The sequence below is a fragment of the Octodon degus genome, unplaced genomic scaffold, assembly GCF_000260255.1.
Source record: "Octodon degus isolate 3935 unplaced genomic scaffold, OctDeg1.0 scaffold00272, whole genome shotgun sequence".
Lineage (NCBI taxonomy): Eukaryota > Metazoa > Chordata > Mammalia > Rodentia > Octodontidae > Octodon > Octodon degus.
In genome coordinates, this window is record NW_004524848.1 from 449,040 (window position 1) to 456,709 (window position 7,670).

General features: G+C 38.8%; 1 pseudogene; it reads left to right on the forward strand.

The window, feature by feature from the left end:
- The first annotated feature begins 6,994 nt into the window (after positions 1-6,994).
- On the forward strand, positions 6,995-7,381 carry LOC105741044 (annotated as a pseudogene).
- The last annotated feature ends 289 nt before the right edge of the window (positions 7,382-7,670 follow it).

Sequence of the window (7,670 nt, forward strand, 5' to 3'; positions counted from 1 at the left end):
TTGTTTTCTGTTGTTCTTTCAGGTTATTCAATTTCTATAACATTTAAGAGTTGCTAATATTCTTCCTCATTCCCAAGCCCAAGCACCAGTGGGAAATTTTCAGGATTTCTTACTCAAATATAATGTTTCCAAAGAGTTAAGTTCCTATAAATTGAAGAATCCTTGTCATTTCAAGTCATACCGCTTTCTCCAAGGTCTCATAGATACTTGTTCAACTGGTTCATGTACAGAAAAAAGCTTGCCAACTAGCTGGTTTCTTCTTTATTACTAATTATTGATAATATCAGTCATATATGTGAATGAAAAGACAAGTAGTTTTCTATTTACTCTTTTCTCACAAAGCATTCTTGTATATTCAACCACATAGTTGATATTTGTAGTACTCTGTTTTACCTTAGTAAAATCTGGCCCACTGATCTTATTGTTCTCTTGCAATCCACCTTTTAGCTAAACATATTATGGCAAATCTGCCATCTGTTAAACCTCAGATTTTTATTTGTAGTGGGAGACTTAGGTTACTTTGTGCAAATAATAGTTCAAATTTTAAACAACCATGCTGTAGAACAGTGCAGAATTTTTTTTTCAGAATTTTTTAACTTTCATCTATATCAGTTTCTGGTATTACTAGTACTTCTGAAAGGAAGAAAGTAGTGTGCTGTAATAACCTCAGACGCAAAAACCTCAGCAAACCTAAGCAAAAGAAATGTGAAGAAAGTTGTATCCAAGTACATTGTAATCAAACTTATCCAAACAAATGATAAAGAGAAGATCCTATCAACCAGAGCAAAAAGGCTCACTACACACAGAGGAACACATGGAAGGGGGACAGATTTCCTATCATCAGCAACACATGTGAGAGGACAGCAGAGAAAGATTTTAAAGAAGCAACTGTCAACCCATAATATGACAGCCATCAAAATAGCTGTTAAGGAAAACAACATGCTTCTTTAGGCATGCAGAAGCCAAGTGATTTCCTCAGCAACATGAGCATATTCCAAGAATGACAGAGCTGTTTAGTCAGGAGGAACATGAAAGCAGTCGGAAACAATAAAACAAAGAGTACTAGAAATAGTGACTATGTGGCGGAATATACAAGAATGCTTTGTGAGAAAAGAGTAAGTATAAAACCACTTGTCTTTTCATTCAAATATATGACTGATATTATCAATAGTTGGTAATAATTTGTTGATATAAGACAATAGCTATTTCCTCTTAATTCAATGAGAAGAAAGATTTGTATTAATAGTGTTTAGACAAGATATCAAGTCTGCCTCTTGTATTCTGAATAACTACTATGAAGACAACAATATGCAGTGTATTAATTATTATAACCGTCCTACTAACCTGTTTTGAAACTGTCGCATTGCTATTTCTTTCTCAATAAAATTAATTTTAAAAATTTGATATAAGACATTAATTTGAATAGAGAAGTTAGATACTTTCAATTTTTATTTCAAATGTAATTTCTGATCAAAAGAAATTTACTTTCCTAAAAGGTAAACAAAGCAAATTAAAAAACAAAAAAAAAAGGCTTCCATGGACACTGCATGTATTTCAATGTGAACTTAAAAGGTCACTAGAAGAAAAACAAATTATTCTACTTAATTGATTTGTTCTGCTACAGAAACTTCCCTTAAATATACTTTTTTTTTTTTAACCTGGGGATTAAAAGCACAGACTTTGCGCTGAGCTACACCTCAAGCCCTTTTTTATTTTTTATTTGGAAACAGGTCCTCACTAAGTTGCTAAGTTGCCCAGGCTGGTTTCAAACATGCAGTCCTCCTATCTCAGCTTCCCAGAGTTCTGAGATAATAGGCCTGTACTCCTGCACCTGGCTGTGTCCTTTCAGTCTTTGATGGTGTTTGTGAAAATAAAGATGTTTCTGATTTTACTTTTAAAAATAAGGTAAGGGCTGGCCAGATAGCCCAGAGGACTAAAGGGCTTGCTTAGGCAGAGTGCAGTGGCCAGTGTTTGACCCCCGACATGCCTTGCTGCCCCTGCCCCCAGGGCACGCTGAGACAGTGACTAAGACTGGGTGTGGTGATGCGCAACTGTAATCCCAGAGCTTGGGAGGCTGCAAATAGGAGGGTCACTATGAGTTCAAACTGTGTAGTGATTGGACTACTTGCAGGCGCTTTAATCTGCTGAGCTATTTAGCAGGTCCTGTTTTATGTTTAAAGAAATACTATTTCCTCCTAAAAATTAGAGGTTAATGAGAACCTGTAGATTCTCTCTCTCTCTCTCTCTCTCTCTCTCTCTCTCTCTCTCTCTCTCTGTATATATATATATATATCATACTTAATCACTTTTAAGCTAATTTCATAAAAAATTACTTTTGATTAATAAGATTAGATTTCAAGTATCTGTTTTCTATTTCAAATGAATGTGATAAAAAATGAACATGAAACTATATAAACCTATGATTCTGAGGGACAATGAAAGCTTTTGTGTGCCAACACTTCATATTAACATGTTTCTTTCTTCAATCAATAATATTCCACCCATGTTTTATGTTTTTTGCTTTGTTTTTGTATTTTTTAGGAAAGGGTCTACAGGGCATTCAGGGTCTCATTACTAGATCAGACTCATAGTGATCTGCCTGCTTACAGCCTCCCAAGAGCTGGGATTACAGGCACACGCCCCCACACCCAGTCTCAATTGCTATCTCAGCACACCCCGGGGGCGGGGCCTGCACAGCAGACCCAGGGATCCAACCCCTGGCCCCTGCGCCTGCTTGCAGGCTCTTTAATCCACTGAGCTATTTGGCCAGCCCTATGTTTTATGTTTAAAGAAATGCTATTTCCTTCTAAAAATTAAAGGTCAATGAAAGGTATATGAAAATGAGAAAAGTGCTACATGTTCAGTGATTTTCACTGACCACAATATATTAGCTATTATATGTTCAAGCCAAATATCCATTAAAGGTGGTTTTTTCTTTAAAAACCCTAAGCTGGGGCTGGGGAGATGGCTCAGTGGAATAAGTGCTTCCTTGGCAAGCGCAAGGGCCTGAGTTCAATCCCCAGTTCCGCAAAAAAAATAAAATAAATAAATAAAAACCCTAAGCTTATATTTGGGTAAAAATATAAACTAAAAACAAGAGAAATGGTCATGAAAATGGAAGATGTCAAAATGAAAGGAAGTACCAATTTTTACTTCAACTTTTTTTCTAGCGCCAGCTCTGATCAATACTTTCCCAAACCTTCTGTTATTTGCCTTGACACATCCATTCTGCCTCCTGCAATGAGAGCTCAATTTTTATTTGTACATCATCTCTCTTCTTTTCTCAGACCAGATACTTAGAAGGGACTGCCCCTAACCTAAGCTTAAAAGCTATGGGCACTAACAGGTCAGGTCAGGCTTAGGCGCTCAGAGGTAGACCACAAGTCCACGGCATGCTCAGCCTTCTGAAGAGGTAACTTAGATGAGGTCATGAGGCTTGGACATCTAGGATGCAGCACCTTTTGCAGAGGGGCACCAGTGGGGACATGAAGTTGGTCTACAAGCAATGCTGAACCCAAAAACAGACCCTAGGCAGACAGTGAGTGTCCTCAATCAAAGCACACACCTAGGGCCAGGCTCACAGCTGGACTGTGTATAGTACCCTGTATATTATTCTTTTTAAGCCACTCTGGGTTGTATCATGACATTTAAATTATTAAAATCTGAATGATAATAGCACCCCAAGTCACCTAGTCTTTAAGCAGAAGCAGGATGGGGGAAAGTGTGATAGTTGCTCTGTAGAATAAGATAGCAGAATTCACTATGATTAAAAGAGAATATTTCTAGTTATCTAATTATGCTGGCTTTGTTACTGCTACTAATGCTTATTAACTGTACAGATTAGAGGCTTTCACTGTGGCATTTCCATATATTCACTATCAAGCTTTGATCAGATCCTCCTTCATTGTCCTTTTGAAAAAAAAAACTAAAATGGACACATTCATTTGATAGAAATATGAACACTATTTTATGCTTTTGCAAAACTACCTGATTTTGAAATATCTTCAAAGTAATTGGACAGAATAAATATTTACTGTTTGATGCTACGAAGTCAAGAAGATAAATTTTGTTTAATGGATTTATGAACTCCAATAGAGTAGTAGCTTGTCCCAATTCTACCTCTGAGAGACACCAACACTATTTTTAAAGGAAAAAAGAGAAGTAATCCAAGCTGACAACTAAGTGTTCCACTTTATGCTCTTATTTTTAAGAGGTAGTAATGGTCCAGGGCTTGCAGAAAAGAACCTGTCATTCTTGGTTAAGCTCAAATCCTGTTTCAGTTGAAAACTGAGTTAGAAAACATATTAGGCTAGGGTTTAAAAGATTTTTTTAATGAAATCTATAATTTACATTGGTAAACCTTATCTTAATATTATGTTAATTCTAAAATGTTTAATTTAAAGTATGTGTCTCGTGTTCCTCGTTTGTCTCCCCAGCATTCTGTTTTTCTCCACCGTGGTAACTCCTGCTCAGGAATGGGACTGGGGGCCTCAGCATAGTTAATGTGTGCTCCCTCCTTTCTTCTCCCTTTCAGTTTCCTTTTTTCTATCTATCTATCTATCTATCTATCTATCTATCTATCTATCTATATTTATTTATTTATATGTATTTGGTACAGGGTCTCACTACACAGCCCCGAGTCCTAGTGATCCTCCTGTTTTCAGCCTACCCAGCGCTGGAATTATAGGCGTGCGTCACCACAAACAGACTCAGGCTCAGCATGCGGGGGGGTGGGGGGGGCTGATGGCACGTGGTACAGGAGATCCCTCTTGTTTTAATTGCTATTCTCTTTTCTCCCCTTCCCCTCATCTGACTACTATCCCTCCTTTCTCTCTATTTCTCTGTCTCCTTGAGTCAGAGAGGGAAGCAGAATTTGTATTTAGGAATAGTGAGATATGATGACAGAGGAAGGGATTCCCTCTTCCCCCATCACCGTCACTGAATATTGCCACCCCTGCTAGAAACAGCTTGTACTTACCATTCTTATTTCTTCTCTCATTATTTCTATTTAATATTTAAAGTTATTAGTTATTTCTTTGCAGTTTATTTATTTAGAAGTTGGGGATCTAACTCAGGACCTCATTCATGTCAAGCAGATACTGACTCTGTCACCCAGCTACACCCCCAACCTAGTATTCAGTTGCATTAGTCAGTTTTTTCTATTGATCTACACAATACCTGACACCCAGAATTTAAAGTGGAAAAGGTTTACTTTGGTTTGAGTGGATTCAGTCCAAGGTTGGCTTGCTCCAAGGAGGGAACATCAAGGCAGAAGTTTATGGCAGAGCAACGCTAAGCAAAACAGGAACAATGCCAGAGAGGAAGTGGGAAGGAACCAGATGTAGAGACCAAGACTACACCTCATGACCTACTCAGCCACACCTGGAAATGTGCTCCACCTATCTCCAAGGTAGATCACAAAGCCAATCTAGTTGACACCTTACTTTAATTATAATGTTAATGTTTTTACTCCAAATAGCTCAGTGGATTAAAGCTCTTGCAAGCAGGAGCAGGGGCCCGGGGTTCAATACCCGGGCCTGCTGTATGGGCCCCGCCCCGGGGCACACTGGGATAGCAATTGAGACTGGGTGTGGTGGTGGTGTTCTTGTAATCCCGGGTCTTGGGAAGCTGTAAACAGGCAGATCATGACGAGTCACTTGGATCTAGTAGTGAGATCCTGAATACCTGGTAGACCCTTTCCTAAAATACAAAAAAAAAAAAAAAAAAAAAAAAAAAAGTTTTTATTTGTAGAATATTAGGTTACAGTGGCTCATATGTCGACAACCCCCACAAAGGGTGGGGCTTTTCAGAGGTGGCTGGATCTAGGGTATGCCTTCCTGGGAGTAAGCATGCCCCATCCCAGATGGAACATAAGGGACAGAAATAAGGCTTGCTGCTGCCCCTTGCTATATTCCTGCTTTCCACCTGTCCTACCAGGCCTCTGACTGTTTCTCCTTTGTCGTACCTATCTGCCATGCCACCCTGCCTTGAAGCCCACTGACTGATCTGAAACCTCTACAAACTGTGAGCCAAAATAAATCTTTCTTTGTTTTACTTTTGGTGTTCAGTATTTGGTCTCAGCAATGAGATAAGTAACTAAGGCATGTACACCTACAGAAAACCACTAGCACTGACTCTTCAGCTGATCAAGTTTTGGATTTTGTCCTCTCCCCTCCAATCACTGTGATAAAGGTCACAGTAGCCTAATTGTAAGTATTGATCATCATATATTATTTTTCAGCATTCCTGTCCATTCCTTTTCAAATCTATTTGTTTTTTCAGGTCTTCTAGTCCTTGGTAAAATTCTAAAGTATTTCTTCACTTAAATTGTGTGAGTTTTAAATAATTAATTTCAGTAACTGAATCTGAGTTGGTCTCATTCTGCATTCTGTTTTTGCTGGTTCTCACCATGAGCTATCCTTATTTTTTTGCGTTTTATCCATGGAAATTCTTTGAGGCTGGTGCAGAAGTTTTATTCCTTCAAAAAGGAGTTGTGTTTAATCCTACCAATCTCTTGTAAGCACTAGGACTTTGAAGTAAACCCACAGCCTGAAGGTTTGGGAACCACACAGAGAGAATAAGTTCACAGTGCAAGCCTGTGAGGTCAGGTTCCCATTGCAAATTCCCAGAACCTATGTTTTTATTCCTTCCAACCAAAGTCAAGGTCAAGACGGGGAAGTTTTTTTGCTATCCCTCATGGGTTGCAAGCTTATTTCTAATTCTTCTTCACTGAAGGTGTATCTGTGTGGTCCTGCATTACAGAGGATTTCCTACTGGACTGCCACCTTGGACATGCTTTATAGTTTCTGTGTGATTCCCTCAGTCATCAGAATTGCCCTGAAAATAACCAGGACTGGGCAGATTACTCTTCAGTCAAAAGCCAGGTTAAGTAATCACTTATTTCCTAGAATTCTCATTTTATTTAGTTGTTGTTTTACTTTTAAAATTTATCTGCCCTCTTCCGGGTACGGTGTCTGGAGTTTAGGCTTTCACAATGGTCCAGCGCATGACGTACCGTCGTAGGCTTTCGGTCTGCTTCCAACAAAACTAGGCTGTCCCGAACCCCAGGGAATAGAATTGTTTACCTCTATACCAAGAAGGTTGGGAAGGCCCCCCAAATCTGCATATGGTGTATGCCCAGGCAGACTTCGAGCGGTTCGAGCTGTGTGGCCTAAAATTCTTATGAGATTGTCTAAGACGAAGAAGCACGTCAGCAGGGCTTATGGGGGCTCCATGTGTGCCAAGTGTGTCCGCAACAGGATCAAGCGCGCTTTCCTTTTTGAAGAGCAGAAAATCGTAGTGAAAGTGCTGAAGGCTCAAGCACAGAGTCAGAAGGCTAAATAAAACATGAAGCTGTTGCAGTAATAAAAGATGGAAAGGCTAATTTAAAAAAATAAATAAAAAATAAAATTTATCTGAAAGATTACAGAGAAATGCAAATATCCCAACTACATTTATTTATTAATCTTATTACTGTTTTATTTTATTTACTTATGAATTCCTGGCAAATTTGTCACAAACAGGGCAGTCACGTAACCAGTGTTTAATCTAGAAAATGAATATTCTAGCGCCCAGCAACTGCCATCAGTTTCCTTTGCAGCAGTGATACTCCACCAAGATTACTTATCCTCTGACTTCTAACAATAGATTAGAAAACTAAACACATTAGC